The sequence below is a fragment of the Borostomias antarcticus genome (assembly GCF_949987555.1).
Source record: "Borostomias antarcticus genome assembly, chromosome: 20".
Lineage (NCBI taxonomy): Eukaryota > Metazoa > Chordata > Actinopteri > Stomiiformes > Stomiidae > Borostomias > Borostomias antarcticus.
The window spans coordinates 18,557,345-18,567,250 of NC_140253.1; positions in this window are offsets into that span (position 1 = coordinate 18,557,345).

Consider the following 9,906-nt stretch of genomic DNA (forward strand, 5'->3'; position numbering starts at 1 on the left):
CCTACTCCTTCCTCACACCTCCTCCTCCCTCACCCCCTTCACACCTCCTCCTCCCTCATACCTCCTCCTCCTCCCTCACACCTCCTCCCTCATACCTCCTCCTCCCTCACACCTCCTCCTCCCTCAGACCTCCTCCTCCCTCACACCCCCTTCACACCTCCTCCTCCCTCATACCTCCTCCTCCCTCACACCTCCTCCTCCTCCCTCCTCACACCTCCTCCTCCCTCACACCTCCTCCTCCTCCCTCACACTCCCTTCACACCACCTCCTCCCTCATACCTCCTCCTCCCTCACACCACCTCCTCCCTCACACCACCTCCTCCCTCACACCTCCTCCTCCTCCCTCACACCTCCTCCCTCACACCTCCTCCTCCACATCTCCTCCTCCTCCACACCTCCTCCTCCTCCACACCTCCTCCTCCCTCATACCTCCTCCTCCTCACCTTCTCCTCCCTCATACCTCCTCCTCCTCCACACCTTCTCCTCCCTCACACCTCCTCCTCCCTCACACCTCCTCCCTCACACCTCCTCCTCCCTCACACCTCCTCCCTCATACCTCCTCCTCCCTCACACCTCCTCCTCCTCCACACCTCCTACTCCCTCATACCTCCTCCTCCTCCCTCACACCTCCTCCCTCACACCTCCTCCTCCCTCACACCTCCTCCCTCATACCTCCTCCTCCCTCACACCTCCTCCTCCTCCACACCTTCTCCTCCCTCACACCTCCTCCCTCATACCTCCTCCTCCTCCCTCACACCTCCTCCTCCCTCACACCTCATCCTCCCTCACACCTCCTCCTCCTCCACACCTCCTCCTCCCTCACACCTCCTCCACATAAATATATATATTTATATATATATAGTCATATATATAAACTTTTATGTATGTTTGTGGTGCAGTTAAACAAACCAGAACAGCAGCTCAACCACCTCACCCAGCCCGAACTCTGAGAACACAAAACAAAAAACATACATATGCAAATAAGAAAATTAACAAAATAAAAGAATTGAAGTACAGAGTGTCAATGAATGAGAGAATAGTCTGAGATCTTTTATAGAAATTGGGAACTGAGCCTCTCAAAGAATATTTTCCTGTGACAGAAACGCTCATTAAATCATTCAGCCAGGATAGTGGGTGGACTTGGGCTTTTCTACTGTAAAAGGATACGAGCTAAGTTGCAAGGGCAACGACACATCAGATTCCTTCTTGATAAGACTGGCTGGAATGGAGGGTACCCCAAAGATGGCTATTAAGGGTCTCTCCTGTGATCCCAGTACAAGAACACGATTCCAGCTAATCACTAAGGATTTCACTACCTTTCAGCTCAAAGAGTTGACTTGTCTAGCCTCTGCCTCCTATCCTCAAGCTCTCCCTGCTTCTGTTTTTTTGAAGCACTGACAGGCCTCGGTTTTCGACGGTCGGGATGGCTGCTCGTCCGCCGTTCCTAGGTCTGCCAGCTCGACGTTTGGTTGGCGACATTAGTTTCACAAGCTGGTTTTTAGCAAGTTGGTCTTGCACCATCTCTTGCTACTTACAGGGAAGGCCACGCGAAGGCTGTCGTCTTCTTCCCCCCTGCTTCTGTTTATACTGTAGGACTCTGCTAGCAACCTTTTAGTAGAATATCAGCCTATAAACCACATCACGACAGCTCAAGTCTGTGAGACTACGGTTGGTGTGAGTACTAGAGTTTAATTCACCACTAATTATAAGGAAGGTGTAAGGAAGTGCCAATTTGTGGGTCTAGAGTAACCTATAAGAACTTTGTAGCAGCGTACAATATGCAGAAACCTAACCTTTACAATTACAGAGATGCAATAATACTACTCCCTTCACTAGGGGAGAGAAAAGTGTCAGGAGATTAGTGTCTTTCAATGCAGAATATCAATGTATTAATCTTGAATAAATGTTGATTAGTTGAGCAAAAAGCATTAGCAAATAATAACAAATAATAATATAGAAAATCTAAGTCATTAAAATAAGAAAGGTTACCTATTAGAAGGAGAGTGACTAAGAGGGCAGTTCTATCACCCTACCCTGTTCAGTCCTGACCAGACAACTCAATCAGTCCTCATAAAAACATGTCTGAATGTGCTCTGCAGCTGAGTCTTCTTCAGCGGGCTACACTGGGCAGGAGCGGCGCCGGGCTGGGGGCGCTTGGGTCCGTATCGGCTCCTGAAAGTTGGATGCCTCGATGGGGAGGGTTGTGGTGTCCACTGAGCAAGTCCCATTAATGTCTACTGTACATAACCTTTTATTCAAGCTTCACTCTCCTTCTGCTTTCTAAAAATCACACATTCCAATCCAATCAGAGCCTTACAGCATTTACCCCTTCTAGAACATTCCTTAGTCACATGTCGGCTACACATCACGTTTGACACACACCATGTCTGTCTCAGTGCTAAAAATGTATACAGTCTCTCAATGAATAATATGATCTAACTTCCTGATTCGTCTCCATACAATCTGAAAAGCAGAAGTGCTCCTTGGGCAGGGCCCTGTGTTGTTACACAACAGTTCCACAGTTTACTGAGATAGAACGCTAGACAAACATACTCCAGTTTACTGAGATAGAACGCTAGACAAACATACTCGAGTTTACTGAGATAGAACGCTAGACAAACATACTCCAGTTTACTGAGATAGAACGCTAGACAAACATACTCCAGTTTACTGAGATAGAACGCTAGACAAACATACTCCAGTTTACTGAGATAGAACGCTAGACAAACATACTCCAGGAGCTTGCTCGATCGCCTTGTTGAGAGGGGTCAGGGAAGAATTTTTACATCTCACTTATCTGGCCCCCGGGTGATTACTGTTTTTTTGCTTCCCTCTGGAATATGTAGAGAGTGGGTCGTATGCCCTCCTCCCTTGTTCTCTGTAAAGCGCATTGTGTTGCCTCTGTGTATGAAATGCGCTATACAAATAAAGCTTTGATTGATTGATTGATATTTTATTGTTATTATTTTATTTACAAATTATTTTGCCTCGTAACTTTTGTTAAACCCCCTGGTTCCAGTCAATTGGATTATATAGGCTACTTTCATTTACAATGACGTAACCTTATGAACACAAATAGCTTAACTTATAGGCCTACATAAACACAATAGTCTAAACCCATGTTTATTTACAATGTATTTTCTTTCATTGACAGCATGCCAAGAGTTAGGGTGAGGAAAACGATGCACGGTCTCTTTAGCCCTGAGACCATCAGGCAGGCAGCTCAGGAGGTCCTTGAAGGCTATATATTATTATGATATTATGTCTAATAATACATTCGTTGAAAGTAAAGAGAATTACATGCCAAAAAATCCCAGATAGGACACACTTTGCAGCAGTGCGACTTTTGCCCCTCTCCTATGAGACTTTTGTCCCGCTCGGCAGGGACAAAAGTCGCATTGCGCTCGGTCCGTTCTCCCCCTATTTATGTTAAACTCTTATATCCTAGCACGAACATTACAGTTGATAATAGTGAAGGACATGTGCAAGTTGTGTGTCATAAAATGTGGAATCTCTATCTCTATTAATTTCGGAGTAAATGGAATCAAACCAAAAAATGTGACTTTTGACCCGGCTCTGGCCTATAGTGTCCTCAGCATGCGGAAGCTCTCCCTTCTAGTTCCATATGTGTGGCTCAAGACTGGCCCCTAGTGGACAAATTACAACAATGGTCCCTACCTCAATATACCGTTACAATGGTGTTTCATCTGTCTCAGAACCTATATTTGTGTGTGTCAGGAAGAGGAGTGTATGGTGTACTTTTTAGTTAGTCAGTAGGACTGCTGGTTCTGATACTGTGTGTGTGTGTGTGAGAGAGAGAGAGAGAGAGAGAGAGAGAGAGATTATCTACTTATTATTGTCTGTTTTTACATTTTTATGATGACTGAATGGTCATCTCTCTCTCCTCTTCTCAGTGCTGTACTGGTTTATTTACAATACCTGTAACCATTCATAAAGGGACAGACTGCAGAAACCATTTCCATATAGCTTAGCTTCCAGCTCTGAATGCTACTGTAGACTAGTCACCTTATCTTAGCTAGCATTACATTACAGTCATTTAGCTGACACTTTTATCCAAAGCAACTTGCAATAATTGCATTTAACATAGGAAAAGCCCATGTACTACTACTGCCAGAGCTCACAAGTGCATCTCCTTTCTAAAACAAGTGACTAAGAGCATAATCTAGTGATGAAGCCAAAGTGCAAGAATAGCAAACTAAAAATACAATACAATAGGTGCTTCAGAGGGAGGATCCTGGTAGTACTTCTTGAAGAGGTGAGTTTGGAACGTGCGGAGAACGATGGGCAATGATGCTGTCCTGACGTCAGTGGGTAGTTCATTCCACCACTGTGGGGACAGGAAAGAGAAGACCCGTGACTGTGTTGATCGACAGCAGGGGCCTCAGACTCACGGAGCTACCAGTCCTGAATGCTACTGTAGACTAGTCACATGTTAGCTTAGCTTTCAGCCTCTGATGCTACTGTAGACTAGTCACATGTTAGCTTAGCTTCCAGCCTCTGATGCTACTGTAGACTAGTCACATGTTAGCTTAGCTTCCAGCCTCTGATGCTGCTGTAGACTAGTCACATGTTAGCTTAGCTCCCAGCCCCTGATGCTACTGTAGACTAGTCACATGTTAGCTTAGCTCTCCTGTGATGCTTTTAGCCTCTCTCACTCTGAAATGTAATTAAATGTAATGTAATGTATTGCTTTATAAATGTTCTTAGCCGGTAGACAAACATACTCCTGGAGCTTGCTTGATCGTCTTGTTGAGAGGGGTCAGGGAAGAAGTTTTACAGCTCACTTATCTGGCCCCCGGGTGATTACTGTTTTTTTGCTTCCCTCTGGAATATGTAGAGAGTGGGTCGTATGCCCACCTCCCTTGTTCTCTGTAAAGCGCATTGTGTTGCCTCTGGGTATGAAATGCGCTATACAAATAAAGCTTTGATAGATTGATTGATTGATTAGCTCAGCTTGACCCAGAGGGACAGCGTCATTATGTTCCTCCTCAGGCTCAGTTGAGATATAAAATGTTATTTTGGATCAAGATGTGTCAGCATGCTTGGTTTGGTGTTTAGATGATAGATAAAGAATATAACGTAGGGAGTGTTCTAGGGAGATCGTCTGTGGTTGGTGTGGAGGGTTAGGGTGACCAGGCGGCTCCGATTTCCGGGGACAGTCCCCGTTTTGGGTGACCTGTCCCTGCTTAAAGCTGTCCCCGGAAATATCCCCGATTTCAACGGTGAATTTTTTTTAAAAAGCAAAGAGAAATAAAACCCAATTGTGCTTCCGTCCGCAGCAGCGCGAACGGCTACTGTAATGACCGCTGTTGTAGTCTGTGTGCAACAACAATCTAAGATGCTACAGCTGGGATTGCTGCTGCACCCAGACTAGAACAGCGGTCATTACGCTAGGTAAGGAGGACGTTTCTAAATTTGCTGGCTGCGCTGGAGTTGATGCTAGAATGGATCGTCCGGAGGGAGGGGGGGGGGGGAACTCTGCTACGTGTCATCAAATGCTCCCAGTGGAATCGTTTGGCCACCAGGAGGGGCGTGGGCACCAGGAGGGGCGTGGGCACCAGGAGGGGCGTGGGCACCAGGAGGGGCGTGGGCACCAGGAGGGGCGTGGGCACCAGGAGGGGCGTGGGCACCAGGAGGGGCGTGGGCAGCGAGGATTTGGGCAACTCCCCTGCTCGCTCGGGCTGTGCATGTGACCAGGGGCGGAACCATAGGCCTACTTATAAGTTGAATTGTCCGTGCGCATAGCGCGCAAATGTTTTTTTTTTGCCGTTTGCTAAACGTGCCCTGCCGGAAGGTTTCCTGCTTCTTTTGGTGGGCTCTATTAATGGTTGAAGTTAAAGCTAGTTGTATTATTAACTGCTGACATGTAGGCTTACTGTAGGTTAAACTATTGTATCCCGCTGTTTTCAGTCTCACTGTCCATTTTCTTACCTGATCATCTGTGTCCCCAGAGTCCCCACAGGACACTCTCCTCTCGCCATGCGGTCTCTCCCTATCTCTGCGTGCTGCCTAAATTATGACAAGATATCATTTTACCAGAAGAACAATGACTGACTGATGATGATCATAACTGGAATATTCTATTTTATTACAAGCTATAGCCTAGTTGTATGTTGACATGTATCAAGTCAGTATAGGCTACAATCACACAAATGGTTGAAATATCGCAGTGTGCTCATGAATGATTCCTTCTGCTCGCACAAATCTATTTTTAGTCACAAATGCAACTAGAAAGGAATAGTCTCCATCTCTTGAATAAATTGTACCAATTCTAGTCTAGACCATTGAAATCATTGTGCACAGTCCCATAGACTTTCAATCAAAATTGGAAAGCCAGTTAATTTCCCTTTACAATGTCCCATTTGTAAGCTCATGCATTGTGGGATATACGATTGATACGAAATAATACAGTGGCAATATGATCGACCAAATAAAAAAGGTTTATTTAGCTACCCAGAGAGCAAGAATCTGAGCCAGATCTAGTAGCTACAGATCATCAGGCCCAGATCAGCTGATTGCTGTCTGGGTAGTTATCTCACTACTGTATGAAAAAAGCCTCGTATGTCCTGCTGCTGGCCCCGTTTTTTAGGTAATGTCTTCATGACATGTCATCTCCATTGCCAGCTATACTGTCAAGCGCACAGAAGGACATGAGATAAAGTGATGGTGCGTTCTTTTATCATTGGGAACTGTGTGATGACAGGAACTGAGAAAATCCAAGTTCCCAATGATCAACGCACCATTAGATTAGAAAGTTGGGAGATCTGCTGATTCTGAGATAACTTGGCTATAGCTACTTTAGTGAACAATAATAGACTAGCAAGTGTTTAAAATCAGACAACCGAGTTCTGGTAGCCAAATTAATTTGGTCACAACAATGTGTGCTCCAGATCAGTGCTAGCCAGCAAATTGAGCAGCTCTAACGTTACCTATGCTATCCTTTTAAGAAGCTGCTTTTTAAGAGAAAAGTAGACTATCTTGGGTTAATGTGCGTGCCGCCATTCAATTATCACAGTTCACAGACAACAGTCAAGTAGCGAATGGATGCTCTTTCGTTCCCTGTTCCCTCACACGAAGCTCTGCGTCAGCGTGCACGGTGTGGAGCGTGCGTGTGCACGGTGTGGAGCGTGCGTGTGCATGGTGTGGAGCGTGCGTGTGCACGGTGTGGAGCGCGCGTGTGCACGGTGTGGAGCGCGCGTGTGCACGGTGTGGAGCGTGCGTGTGCACGGTGTGGAGCGTGCGTGTGCACGGTGTGGAGCGCGCGTGTGCACGGTGTGGAGCGCGCGTGTGCACGGTGTGGAGCGTGCGTGTGCACGGTGTGGAGCGTGCGTGTGCACGGTGTGGAGCGTGCCGCGCGCGCTGGATCTGTGTCTGTGAGCAGGTTGGAACAAACCTGGGTCTCATCTCACACATTTGTTTTCCAACGGAAATAATTTGAAAATAAATAGGAAATATGAAACAGATCCATGGACAAGGTTTAAAAAACGAGAGCATTTTTATCCTTTTTATTTTGTCTACTGTATATTATTAAGGGGGACAGATTGGCATATTTCAATATTCCAGGGGACATGTCCCCTCCAATGAATACATAGTTACGCCCATGCATGTGACAGTGGGATAATAACACCGTATGTAGCCTACAGTAGGCTTGTGTGTGTGAGTCTGTGTGTGTGTGTGTGTGTGTTTAACAAACATGTAACAATAGCAGTGCAGTGCAAACAACGGCTGTTTAATTTCAATAAAAGTTACAGACGACAGCAATGACTCTATTTTACTTGATGTTTACCTGAGTTAGAATCCATTGATTTTGGCTTCGTTCTAAGTTTTGTTTTAATTCGCCCTGTGATTCGTATCCGCTCCAAAATGTAATGGGTTCTAAGATGGACCCTGTTACACCCCTCCACCGAGTCTCATAAATTGGTCAAGTAGGTTTTTGCATAATCCTGCAAAAAAATAAACTAACAAATAAATAAACACATGCCACTGAAAACATTACCTCTCATCTTGCACTGTCGCTGAGGCAGAGGTAAATAATTAACTAACGCTAGCTAGCAAACTAAATGCAGTAACTAATAACTAACTTTTTAAATAAAGAAGTATTTGACTGTCAGTGCTGGGGAAGGAAAGAGTTAATGTTTCAATGTAATATGAGAAGCGTGATCTGTCCTTGTGTTTACGGCCTTCTCTCTCTCTCACCCCTCCCTCTCTCCTGCCCTATCTCTCTCTCTCTGTCTCTTATTCTCTCTCTCTCTCCCTCCTGCCCTATCTCTCTCTCCCTCCTGCCCTATCTCCCTCTCCCTCGCCTGCTCTCTCACCCTCTCTCTCTGTCTCCCGCTCTCTCCTGCCCTATCTCTCTCTCTCTGTCTCTTACTCTCTCTCTCTCCCTCCTGCCCTATCTCTCTCTCTCTCGCCTGCTCTCTCACCCTCTCTCTCTGTCTCCCGCTCTCTCTTTCTCTCTGTCTCTCTAAATCCAGCTGTGCACTTCACCAGTCAGATCAGATAAACAGTATTACTTCCATCCCTGTTCTTATTTAAGCTGTTATCATGGCGTTATGAAACACATGACAGTGACTGATAATACACCACAATACATGCTCAGTGTTCTCTAGCTAATACTGTGCTCTGTGAGTCAGACCCAGTGACATATAAACAGGAAAAACAAGTTCATAGATCCACCTTCAGCATACTTCATCTGGGTGATGCCCAACAACAGTCAAGGAGACATTTTGGACGGGCGAAGCAGAGTACAGTTTTCAGAAGTAGGCCTAGTGCCAACAAAATAAAGTGAGTATTTTGAAATCTTAAGAGTACAGGTAGGAAGAGGAGAGAGAGAGAAAGAGAGAGAGAAAGAGATGGGGGGGGGCAGAGTGTTTCTAGTGTGCTAGTAACTGGGACAAATATAAGGGAGAGGCAAAAAGCGAAAATTAAAAGTTTCTGCAGCATCCATTTAGCTTCGACAGAAAATAATACCATCTCAAAGCGGAGAGGACAATACAGAGTAAGTAGGCTACTGTATTTCAGAATTATTTTTCAGAATATCACATTGGACATAACAGTGAGAGATGTGAGTTGCTGTTTAATCCAGTTCCCGTTGAACCAGAGTTTTCAAAGAGGGAGAGAATCAGCATTGTGTTCTTAGGGCGGAGAGGTGTGACGCAGCAGAGAATAAGTCAAACGTTTCCACACAGCCTCCACTTTGAGACAACAGAATATTAACTTCTCAACGTGGAGATGAGAATCAAACCTGCAAACTCGTCCCTTTCGGCCACAATCACCGTTCTATTTCGTGGAGCTCCGCCCCACAGGGCTAGCTCCTATTGGCTAGCGAAACCCAGCTAGCTACATTGACTGAAGAAAAAAACATACACGCACCTGTGTCCAACCAGGTCCGGTGCACCACTGTATAAGCGGGCTACGCCCGCACATCTGCTCCTTCGAAATTTTCAGCTCGCATTGCTACTGGAGAAGATAAGAAGATGTCTACTCAGCGGACCCAAGCGGAGCTGGCGGCGTCCTCAGATGACCCCCTGCCGGCGCCGATTGATCCGCCGGATCGTTTCTGTGTCTGCGGCTCCCGCTACAGCGACGTGGGACACCACCTCTGCTTCCGCTGTCTGGGGCCGCAGCACGCCAGAGCGGGTCTGGCTCCGTCCCCCGCCTGCGAGATCTGCGCCCTCCTGGACCCCATGGAGAGGATGCTCCGGGCGCATTTCTTCGCTCCGCCGCCGCTGGAGACGGAAGGTCTGGTCCAGCTGGTCGGCGAGGACATCGGCGCGCCCCCGCAACAACCGGCGGCCCCGATTACCTCCCTCGCGCCTACGGATGATGAGGAAGAGCTCTCCGAGGCAGACGAGGTTCTCTCTGCGTCGGAAGCCACTACGGCTA